This window comes from Hesperophylax consimilis, chromosome 20 (genome assembly GCF_061612785.1).
Source record: "Hesperophylax consimilis isolate HC1 chromosome 20, BYU_Hcon_1.0, whole genome shotgun sequence".
NCBI classification, from domain to species: domain Eukaryota; kingdom Metazoa; phylum Arthropoda; class Insecta; order Trichoptera; family Limnephilidae; genus Hesperophylax; species Hesperophylax consimilis.
Genome location: NC_142855.1, coordinates 14,728,046 through 14,741,303, shown reverse-complemented (window position 1 = coordinate 14,741,303; position 13,258 = coordinate 14,728,046).

Here is a 13,258-nt window from a genome sequence, read left to right as displayed (position 1 = left end):
CCTGAAGATGAAGTTGGAATTTGATGATATTTTGTGTACTTTATAGGGTACTACCAAGGCACCCATTGGTAGTATAGGAAACACGAAATTTGAAAAAAAGTTTTTTCACTCCGCCCTAACTGTACAGAGTATTTTGAAAAGCAAATTGATGGATTCCACAATTACAAGAACGGGATCGTTCGTAGCAACACACTAGAAGTCTGACGATTGATTTCGGTGCCAACCTGAATCCGACAGCACACCATCGAAGTATTCAATCGCCCTGCGAACTTAACTTAATTGCGTATGTTAATATAAAGTCCATCAGTAATAAAGTTAAACTCTCTCTAACTTGACTTAATCACAGCCTATATTTTAAGAACCATTATGGTACTCTAATTTACATAAAATCTGAATATTTTATAGTTTGAGAACAAATGGGCTTTTCATTCGTGAGTTCATGTTCCTACAGATTATAATGCTCTAATTTTATACACCACAAATTACATATGACAATAACAGGAAGAATATTATTTGGAAATATCTATAGCTTACAATACGTACTTGCAAATGTATAAGATATTAAATATTCGCACAGCATTTTCAAACATAGGCACAGTAATTGATGAAGGGCGTCTTTGCGAACATATAAAAATAAGGATATCGTGTGTACAAAAATAAGACATTGCTTTCGAACATGTTCTATACCTAAAATAAAGGTAACAGTGTTGTGAAAAAATTAAGGATATTTTCATAAAACACTTCACATGCGACCAATAATTCATTAATCCAGGCCGAACACAACCAAATAAAGCACACCATATGCAAATACACACAGAATAAAGTAAAGGTATAAAATCGATACAAACTATCGATACTCCATATCAACATAAAATCAATGAACATTTCCGTGCAACCGGATTTACGACAATATCGGACCCGTTGTGACGAAAATACAGGTGCAAATCATGTTCCGCCAGGATCCTACATTACAGGACCGTGTGATGTCACCAAAGACCATATTACGTCTTGCGAGATATAAATCCTTCTTCCAAAAGGATTAAGGAAGATTATGAAGGTAAACATCTGTTCTATGTTACTTGAAAATATTCGAAAATGTCTTCATCCATTATGCAGATCTTTTAATTCCTTTCCTCGATCTAAAAGATAATTTTTTTTCAGATTCAAGTGTTCCTGTAGGACCCAGCGGTAGTAATTCAGTCGCCACACGAAAAAACGATGCTCCCTTGTGTAAGAATATTTATAGTTTCTTGTTTGATAATCATTATTTTTTAATTTGTTTTGAATAATTTTGGCTTGAAATATTTAGTGAAATATTGTAAATCATCTTGCATTGGTGATCCATATGATCCCATGAATTCTTAAATTGTATCGGTTGAATACAGTGTTACATTACAGAGAGACTACCTTAATTACCTGACTAAAAACTTTTCTATCAATGCTCTGGAAATTCATTATGTTGTTGAGTATAATTGTGAAAAATTAAATCTTGTCCGCTTAACGAAACTATTGCCAAATATGTGTGTTTTCATTAGATTAATTGTAGGACACAAAACAAAAATTGGTAGATGCAGTTATTAAATTCACTGTGCCCGTCATCAGTAATTCTTGGTGTGTAGATATCAATAAAAATATGTGGCAAAAACACAAGACCGTATAATGGACCGGACTCAATGAGGATAATGGCCATTCTACGTCATTTAAAATACCCTAAATATAGAAAGAAATGGCTGTCTTAATTATTTTGTTTGTCATAATTATAATAGTCTGCAAGTGTCTATAAGTGTCTGCTCAGAAAATTCTCATTTCTGAGCATATACTGCCTCCTGTTTTATATTATGTTTTAGTTTTAATATTCGTGATTTGTCCTGTCCTGCTGTTATTGTTATTCTAAGTTTTGTCGTCACTTTGTATAAACAGTGTATTTAATGTTATAAGTTAAATGGCTCTCTGAGTGATTCGCAGACCACAAATTTTGGCATCCCGCAGGGAACTGTTCTAGGTCCAATTCTTTTCATCATTTATATCAACGATATTTTTAAACTCTCAATTATGTCTAAGCTTATTTCATACGCTGACGACACAGCAATTTTAACTGAGGGATTAACTTGGAATGAAACCCAAAAAACAGCAGAGTTAGACATAAACATACTAAAAAAATGGTTCGATAAAAATTTTTAACACTTAATACTGAAAAAACTTTTATAATACCTTTCACCATTAATAAAAATTCATTCCCTGATAATTTAAAGATAAGTATACACTCATATAATTTTAATAGAATTTCAAATTTATGTAAACCTGACTGCTCCGTACTTACTGTTAAAACTAATGTAAAATATCTAGGTGTAATTATAGATAGTAACATAAAGTGGAAATTACAAATCAATGCAATAGTAGAAAGGTTAAGAAAATTATTGTACATTTTTCTTAGAATACGAAACATACTAAATTTTAAATTATTAAGAACCATCTATTTTTCACTAATTCAATCTATATTACAATATGGAATTGTTGGTTGGGGTGGAGCATTCAAAGCTTCTCTCTTACCTTCAGAAATCATCCAAAGAATATTAATAAAAATAATTTTGAAAAAACCGTATGATTACCCCACAATTAGATTATTTCAAGAATTTAAAGTCCCTTCACTTCATAATATTTATAAAAAATAACTCTTTTTCAAATACATAAAGATTGTTTCAACAATGACAACTTAATAACTTTTTCGAACAGCAATAGACAAAGTATTCTTGGCTCTATAACTATCCCGCGCTGTAACACCTCCACAGCCCAACAATTTTATAAATATTTTGGTGTCAAATGGTTTAACCAATTACCTCTTAACTTAAGATTGAAAACGAATTATAAAAAATTCAAAAGCTCAATAAAAACAGTATATCAATAACATATTAAAATCGTTTATACTTAAAAATATAATATTAACGATTATACTTCGGTGGCTAGGTCATGTGGAGAGAATGACCGAGCATCAAGAACCAAAGTCCCTGCTGAGCTCAAGACCGATAGGCAGAAGGAGCCTGGGAAGGCCAAGGTTAAGATGGAGCGACAACGTCCTCAAAGATTTGTCTGCCTTGGAGCTTCGAAACTGGAGAGAGCTGGCGCGGGACCGAGATGAGTGGGGGAAGACTCTTGAGGAGGCCAAGACCCACCAGGGGTTGTAGAGCCAAAAGTGATGATGATGATGATGATGATGATACTTAAAAATACAATATAATCTCTCAATTATTATTATATTGAAATCCTTTTCCCTTATTTCTTGTTCTTATCTATTTCTTTCTGTTAAATCCTTTTCTCTTTCTATTTGATATAATTTTGTTATATGTAGGTATATACTGAATGTAAAAAATAAAAATTAATATTTTCATGATCTTTACACTCTCTGAAAAAATATGTTAAATTATTATTTACACGCGTTTCTCCGCCTTTTTAACACGAGAATTTGCTCTAAAAAAAGGTGTATCACGATGTACTGTAATGTATTAAAAAGAAAACAAACTTAATGTAATGTAATAACATGTAATTGTAAATTTAATATTAAATAAATATAAAAAAATATTAGATCTATATTTGGGTAAGGCACACTGTAGGAATAATTTTAAGAACCACTAATACTGAATTACCATTTTTTTAAAGTTTATTATACGAGTAGTTAAGCACACTTGAAGTGAAATGACACTAAACTGCGCTATATAAATGCCATGTTATTATTATTATTATTATATTGTTTTTTATTTTAATTGATTACTCAACGTCCTAATGAATGTCTTTCAACGCCTTCTTTAAAATGTATTTTGTTCTTCAATATTATTGTATTTCTTGTTCTGTGTTCTATATTGTCTTGGCACATATTTGAAATATGTTTTGTGCTTATATATCCCAGCATTTCCTGTTTCTGTGATATCCACATTATTTTTGGATTAACTTATTGACTAAAGCCTCAAATTGAAATATTTAATCAATTAGAACAATATTAGCGACTCGAATGAATATTTAAACCAGAAATAGATTCAGTCGCAGACTTGGTTTACATTTAAATGTGTTTTGTGCTTATAAATTTATTTGTGTTTCTTCGTTCTGTCATATTAGTGAAATAAAATAAAAATACTTCACATGTAACAAAGTTTTTCATTTTTCTGATAAACAGAGAAATGTTAATATTCAACACTGTCGTAGAAAAGCACAATCATTGTTTGTAAATGTTTTTCCTTTTAAAGTAAAGGAATCCAAATTTCAAGTAATTTGAAGCTATTTTTACGACGGCCTCGGGACGACAGATTTTCAACTTACAAAGCGCCGTCCTGAGAAAATGTGCCGTAAGGAAAGATACCTCATAGCTCATTTTTGCAGGACCCCACATTGTGAGTTGGAACCTTGTCGTCTTGAGAGAATTTGTTAACATTTCTAACATTTATTTTGGGTTTTTTTTACGGTCTATGGCCGCGCCTTTTTTTTATTGTTTCGGCTACCTTGTCTATGAAATCAAAGGCTGTAATGATGTCATCGGTTAAAAAATAGTGGACAAAATTTTCCCCTACAAAAGCTCGGAGTTATTAATCTAGTGATTGGTTTATTTATAACTCTGCGCAATTGACGGCCTCCGAGGGGTAAGACTCTCGACTAGCAGGCTGGAGATCGCGGGTTCATTTTTTTATTTTATTTTATATTATAGAAACAAACAGTACATGATTTACAGAGATGAAACAATATACAGGAATAAGATAGGTACGTTTTTAGATTCTCACGGCCAAAAGCATTTTTGTTGTTTGTTTTTGGGGTGTTATGCCGTGTTGCGCTAACTCCTTCTTTAGCCGACGTTTCGGACAGCGTTGCAGTGTCCATCATCAGGGCAGATCCGGTAGATCCGAAGATGTGACACATCTTCATGTTGTGTACCTATGATATGTTTCCTTGTAATGTCTGCTAAGTGGTATGTTTATTCCTTAATTACCAGGTTACTTGTGTAGTTTATAGGTGTGTGTGTGAAGTGTGAAATATATGTGTGAGTGTTTGTGTGTGTGTCTCTGTATGTATGCGCATTGAATAGTTTAAATTATTGACATGATGCCACGTTTGAATTTGGGCAGTGAATCCGAAAAAATGTCAATTTTAGAGTTAAGACAAATATTATTTGGAGTATGAAGAGCTCGGTTAATTGTCGAATTAGATCCTGCATTTGTTTTATAATTTAGCGTGTGGAATAGCACTGTATGTCGTGTACGTCTCAAAGGTATGTTAAAGTTAATAAGGGACAGAAGTTCAGTACAGTCAATCTCATTGCTTAAAATTCTGTGTTTATATATTGAGTCAGCTACTGCTCGTCTTCGCTGCAAAGTTTCAAATGTACACTCAAAATTATTGTTGAATCTGTAGGTAATATATTTTATAAATTTGTTTTGGATTCGTTCTATACTATCTATGTAAAGTTTATATTGTGGATTCCAAATAGGCGATGCATATTCCAGTGTACTTCTGACTAATGCGAAATATAACATTACAATTGTACGCGGATTACTGAATATTTTACTTACACGTAGCATGAAACCAAGCATTTTATACGACCTATTAACGATTGAGTCAATGTGCTTATTAAATATAAGTTTGCTATCGAGGTAAACGCCGAGGTCTTTACATTCCGTTTTAGAGATGACAGGTTCATTGTTGAGTGAATATGAGTACTTAATTACGAGTTTATTTCTGGTGAATGTCATAGTGTGACATTTAGAAACGTTTATATCTAGACAGTTAACTTTACAATACTTGCAAAGCCTATCTAGGTCACTCTCTAACGCTTCGCATTCAGAAAGAGAACGAATAACTTTTAATATTTTCATGTCATCGGCATAAAGTTCATGTTTGGATTTTGAAAACATGATCCAATGTCATTTATCTAAATGTTGAACATTAGCGGACCTAGGTGGGACCCTTGGGGGACACCAGATTTTACCTCGATAGATTTTGAGAAGACACCGTTGATTATGATTACTTGATTACGGTTAATAATGTAAGACTTGATCCATCTAAATAGGTCACCGTGTATACCAAATAAGACAAGCTTTTTCAAAAGAATTGAGTGTATTACGCGATCAAAAGCCTTAGAGAAGTCTGTATACATAGTATCAACCTGCTCTTTGTCATCCATCTTGCTATGCAAGAAGTTAATGAATAGGGCCAGGTTGGATGTCGTAGACTGACCTCTCATGAATCCGTGCTGATTCGGTGTAATTATTGTGGAAATAGCCGAGTATAATTGATCAAAGACAATTTTTTCTGGAACTTTGCTTAAAATAGGAAGTTGGGAAATTGGACGGTAGTTTTTAACGTCATGCTTATCACCGGTTTTATAGATGGGTGTGATAACGGCTGATTTCCACTTGAGGGGAAAAGTTCCTTCTGTCAATGATTTTTTATAGATGGCGCAAACCGGAAGACAGATATACTTACTACAGTTGCGTATAAAAACTCCGGGTAGCCTATCAATTCCTGGTCCTTTTTTAATATCTATGTTTGAAAGGTATTTCAAGGTGATTTCTTCGTTTATTTTAATTGAGGATATTAATGTGTTGTTCAGAGGATCTTCCTTATTATTAACATTGAGTGTTGGAAATTCATTTCTAAAGACCGTTGAGAAGTAATCAGCGAACAAGTCTGTAACTTCTTTGCTATCGTGTGCCGTTGTCGAATGATAGGTCATATGTTCTGGTATAGTGGGAGATTTTCTTTGCGTCTTAACATAATTCCATATTTTTTTAACATTATTTTGTATATCTGATTCCAATCGAACAATGTAGGCGTTATGAGTGTGACTAGAAATTTTCTTTTGTCTTTTGCGAAGTATTGAGAAAGATAGGTAATCTAGAGGATTCTTGTACCGTTTCCAGGAACGAAAAAACTATAATTTTTCTTTAGTTATGTTAATTAAAGCCGCCGAATACAATGTTGGGAATTTGATTGATTTGGTTACTTTCTTTGGAACCAGATCATCTATCAGGGCATCGATAATACCATAAAAATAATGTACTGCAGCATCTACGTCCTGTGCATTAACGACAGAGGACCAATTACTGTTTCTGAGAGCATCATTAACTACCTCGTAGTTAACTTTATTGAACATTTTGACTATCTGGGGTTTTAGGGTGGTAGCAGGGAGATGAATATTTAGTTAAACTATAATAGATTTATGATGTGCATCTTCGATTACTAGTGGCGAGTCAGCCGCGGAGACAATGACTGCAGTGTTACAAAGCACGAGATCTAAAATTCGTCCGTGAGTATTATAAATTTCGTTATTCCGTGTTAAATTGGAAAACGAAAGGCAGCTAAGGAGGGTAGAGGCACAGATGTCAATACTATGTGGCTGATACGTAGAGTTCCAGCTCACATTTGGCATATTATAATCGCCTATTACTAGAAAAATGTAATTTGGAAATTCAGTAGTTAAGTCAGATATGGTAGTTGTATGACTATTGATAATAGAGAAACGCTGTGCATTAGACAACTAAGGACTAACTCCTGGTAAGTATGAGCAACAAATATGAATATTTGAAATGCAATGTTTTGAATGTCTTAGTAATAGTGAGATCCATATATCCTCGGCTTCTGATGTCCACGACTTTTGAGATCGAACTTTAAAGTCTTTTTTTATACCTATAACAACGCCACCCCCTTTAGTTTTACCCGTTCGATTAGTATCTCTGTCATTTCTATATACGTTATACCGGCAATCAAACAGCTCATCATCGGATATGCTGTCAACTAACCACGTCTCGCTAATTAATATTATGTCGAATTCGTTGATCAGGACGTTTTGATAGAATTCTTTCGTCTTGGATCGGAGGCCACGTGCGTTTTGATAAAAAATATGATGTTGTTAGGCATCATGTAAAAGAAAAACTACTATCCAATTTTAATTCCAAGTAAATAGAATAATATGTAAAAAAAAACCGTATTATTATGTTCACTCAGCAGCCAAAAACTATATATCGATATAAACTTTTATTTATTTATTCATTTATTGATTTATTTATTTATTTATCAAAAGAAAGTACATATTACATATTGGATGCTTTGCCTGTCCAACTAGGAAAGTTTCCCGTTCTAGGACAGACAAATTGACATGTTTAGTTCATATTATTACTGAAATGTACATAATTACATAACAAAAACCAAAAAAAGTTTCATTTTTCTCTGAAATTAAGTTGTGTAATAAAGAAAATGTATATAATAAATATAAGTACACATACATTGTTTTGTGAGAAGTAGAAAAAATTAATCTGGTAGCATATATTATAATCGGATTTACCGATTTAACCTGGTAACATAAAATATTAAAATTTACAGAGTATGAGGTAAGCGTTGTAACTAGAATGTGTAATAAATTATGTGCATGATTGTTTTCACTGAATTAAAACATGAATTCAGAACAAATTATATTATACGGCAATACGAATATATACCGCGCTCATTTCTTGAACTACTGCTAAAATGTAAAAACAATAACTATATATATAGATAGAAATATAAACTATGAAACATAAACTATGAATATAAATACATAGTACTAATTTAGTGCTACTTTGGTGAAATTGGTGCATTACTTCGTACGCCATATTGTGTTATGTATTTATTATAAATCATTACCGTAGTAGGTACCAAGTTTCACACAGAGTTAGTGTGCGACGTACAAATGTGATACGCTTTACAGTAGTGATGTACCTAATGAGCAGACAGGCTTCAGGGGCGCATAACCATAAATCTTAGGTTGAAAAACATCAGAAGTTTGGTGATTTTGTTTAACAGTTGATTTGGTGATTTTGTTTAACAGTTATACAGCATACGTTCACTTTCGACTCTCCCTAAGTTTAGAATCCAATCATTGACTAATTTACGCAGGACGCTTCCACTTTTCAATTTCCAAGAACCGGGTATGAGGTTGAACATTTTTGGACCTAGGTAAGAATATTGTCTTTGAGCAAGGGATGTCATAGTAGCAAGTGAAACTATTGGATTCCTCCCTGCATGTCGGGTGTTGTGATAATGTTCTACGGAGGGGAAGAGGTGACGATATTTTTGTGTGTATAATATAACTTTTCTTATAAATAGTTGCCTCACATCCAGAACTCCTATCTCTTTGAATAAATCATTACTGGGGTATCTAAATGGTTTTTTAAGTATGACCCTTAGTAGTGATTTCTGTGCTTTGGCTAAGGGGTCCAGAATTGATTTGGTACATCCTCCCCATCCTAAAGATGCATATTCAAGTAAAGAGTTGCACATGGCATAGTACATTAGTTTTAGATCTTTTGCGCATAGAATATTTCATATAAACTATATATAGATATAAACTTTATATCGATAGTAGAAAACGTATCCAAAACAAATTTAAATAATATATTACCTACAAATTCAACAATAACTTTGAATGTACATTTGAAACTTTGCAGCGAAGACGAGCAATAGCTGACTCAATATTTATACACAGAATTTTAAACAATGACAACGAAAGTACCAAACTTCTGTCCCTTATTAACTTTAACATACCTTTGAGACGTACACGACATACAGTGTTATTCCACACGCTTAATTGTAAAACAAATGCAGCATCTAATTCGCCAATTAACCGAGCTCTTCATACTCTAAATAATATTTGTCTTAACTCTAACATTGACATTTTTTCAGATTCACTGCCCAAATTCAAACGTGGAATCATGTCAATAATTTAAACTATTCAATGCGCATACATACAGAGACACACACACACAAACACTCACACATATATTTCACACTTCACACACACACCTATTTATTATTGGATAATTTGTATAGCGCCGCTTTTGTGAGATATCACCTCAGGGGCGCTTTACAGTTGATGCGGGTATTACAGAAAATATAAATATTACAAAAATAGAGTGAAGTTAAGTTAAGTAAAATGAAGTATAGGAACAGGTGACACGAAGATAGAAGATGGAGACTCTGCAGCCAGAATCCTATGTGGTGAAGAAACTGGGCCAGCTGCTGCAGCGAAAGAGTCCACCGCGTCCACCAACAGTGCCAGCACGAGGTTCGTAATCCGTCCAGGTATGTGTCTGCTGCTAATAAAGCGCTGACACACTATCCTCTCACAGATACCAGACCTTGGCAGCACCGCTGTGACGTTCTACGAAGATAGAAGATGGAGGCTCTGTGGCAAGAATCCTAAGTGGTGAAGGAACTGGACCAGCTGCTTCAGTAAGAGAGTCCACCGCGTCCAACAACAGCGTCCAGGTATGTATCTGCTGCTAATAAAGCGCTGACACCTCACATAGATAAGAGACCCTGGCAGCACCGCTGTGACGTTTGGCAAGTCCATCATTTATCTCCATGTAATCCTGTTCCTGGTAATTGTTGAAGTGGTGCATTCTGTCCGCAATAAAAAGCAACGGTTTGGGTAATAAACCCTGGGCTTAGTAAAAAAACTTGCAGGGTCCAAGCTTGCCCAGTTTCCGAGAATTTTGTTGAAAACATCTGGAGTGCATTTACCGATCGCCGTTCGTTTCGAATGTCCAATATTTTTGAGCTAATTTCAGAATATTCTCTTTTAAAACACTGCACTCAAATCACTATTATTAAGTTCTAATAATTATTAAGTTTATTTTTATGTAAGTTCAAATGTTGATTGATTGATTTTAAAAATAATTTCAAACGGATGTTGCCTCATTTCCCTTGAAAATACTAAAAAAAACACAAAACTGTTGGAGGAAGCGTTAGGACGCGTCCTGCTGCCACGAAGGGCGCAATACCTATAAACTACACAAGTCACCTGGTAATTAAGGAATAAACATACCACTAAGCAGATATTACAAGGAAACATATCATAGGTACACAACATGAAGTATCTTATTTCTGTATATTGTTTCATCTCTGTAAATTATGTAGTGTTTTTTTCAATAATATAAAATAAAATATTGTTATAGTTTGTACACAATTATTTACAATGGTTATGTGTGCAGTGTATGCAAAAATTGATAAGATAAGCAAACCTAATTGTTCTATATTGACACAATGCCCACTCGTACTTAATAATAATAAAAAAATAATAATAATTTAAAAACACCCCCCCCAGACCTCCCTTTTTGGGCACAAAGGGCGCTAGAACCGCGATTAAGAAACACTGCTAGATAAACAAAATATGTTCATGGGTTTTATTGTACTTTTAAATTAACCTTATCACTTTTAGGACAAAATAACCAATCAGAAGAGGGGGTTGACATTGCTTGAAATTTGGCGTAAGTCATTAGTTTTAGCACTAGAATATAATGTTTGATTTTCAAAGAAATTTCCTTTTGCTTTTTGTACTCTCTAATACTCGTATTTGCATGTCTCCCATTCTCTTCTTCTTCCCTTTGAACGCTTATTACGGAGCCAATCTGTTTACATTTTTAGTTTCACTAGGAACTAAGTTGTATATTTCAATTTCTTTGTACAGTTCTGCGTTTTCGTTTTCTTCATTTTTTTAAGTCTGATGTTTTCTTCGCGTCTTTACTGTATGGTGTGTGTGGAATTCTTTACTTTAATGTTTGTAATTAATGTGAGTTGGTAGTAAATTGTTAACAGTGTTTACATAATATTTTAAAAAGTTATAGAAAATTCTTTGCATTCATTCTAGAACTCATTATATTCAATTATTTGTTTAACACCCATTATATATAATTCTTGTTTAACACTCATAATCTAATTATTTTTTTAAAACTTAATATAACTAATTCTTTAAGTATTTTCTGTATTGATTTATTTTTATTACACTTCAAAATTAGTCTCATGGCTCTATTCTGGATTATTTGGAGTATTTTTACGTGTGGCGTTGCAATTGTTTTATAAATTAGTTAATTTGTTTTTTAGTCGAAGTTTTTCCTAATTCTTCTAATGGAAGATACCTTCTTGGACATTTTTTGTCAACACAATGGACATTTTTTTAAACAGATATCTTTTGAGTATGCAATTATTCCCAAGTACTTCATGTTATCAATCTTTTCCAAGTTTTTACCGTCCATTATTACTTGATGACGTTCACAATGCTTTTAATATTAATTTTAGGTTTGAAGTTGTGAGGTACTGAGTTTATTACATGGAATTCTCTGTACGAAGTGTTAACAATATGTGAATCCCGCAGAATGAACGTGTTTTGTTTTGAGTTAGTGTTGCATTGAAGGAGGTTTAATTTATGGTTTTGTCTGGTTTGTATTCGGGAATCCCCATCAAAGGACGAGCCCTTTTGACGACATAGTCTCGTAGTAAGCGTTCAATGATGGTTTTAAAGGGAGATGTGTAAATACGAATGTTATAGGGAGCGCGATAATATTAAAAAAACGATAATAATTAAACGAAAATGGTGAAAATATTTAATAAAACACGACTCGTATGAAATTGAGCAAAAATCTCTCGTCCAATGCTTTAGTTGCATTTAAAGATACACATTGAATTTTTTCATGCCTGTAACATATTAAATAACAGAACAAAACGTGTTTTTGATCAATCAAAATGATTTTCGGAGCTGCGATTGCGATTTTTTTTCTATCGAGGGAATTTCATATAATTAACATTTCGGCATAACAAATGTATAGATATTGTCTTAAAAAATAACATTTATTTTTTTGGGATCTTAAAAACTTAAAGAGTTAATGGAAAACTTGTTATAAATCGGTATAAATTGGGTATTAGCCGTCTGGGACGCCTGGCAGATTTGAAATATCCAAATTGATTTTTATTGGAGGAAATGAAAATGAAAGTAAACAAGTCTTTATACTGTGATAAGAAAAACCATCCGTAGTAAAAGCAATTCACAAATCCGAACACTTACTTACATGTTGGGAGTGGCTCAGCGCGTTGTGCGGTCGTCGTGTGGACGTAGGCAATGAATGCAGAAAGTATTGTAAGTTTATTATGAATGAAGAAGATTGCCGGATATTTTGGGGGGCCGGTTTTTGTGTACCCCAAGTGACAAGTTACGGCGTGATGCAGGGGTGAAATTTCTCCAGGTCTTGGAGGTCGATGCGCCTTCCCAACAGCTGCGTGGCGGGTCGGATCGGAAGAGGACGATTGAAACACTTCGCCTGTAGACACTTTGAAGACACTGTGACCTCTCTTGCAGGACCCTTCGCCTTGCAACGCAGTGAGAGGGATGGATTCAAACGTCCGTCCCTCCTGGACACACTGAACTTCTTCACACTGAAGATTTTGAACAAACGAACATTTTTATTTATAT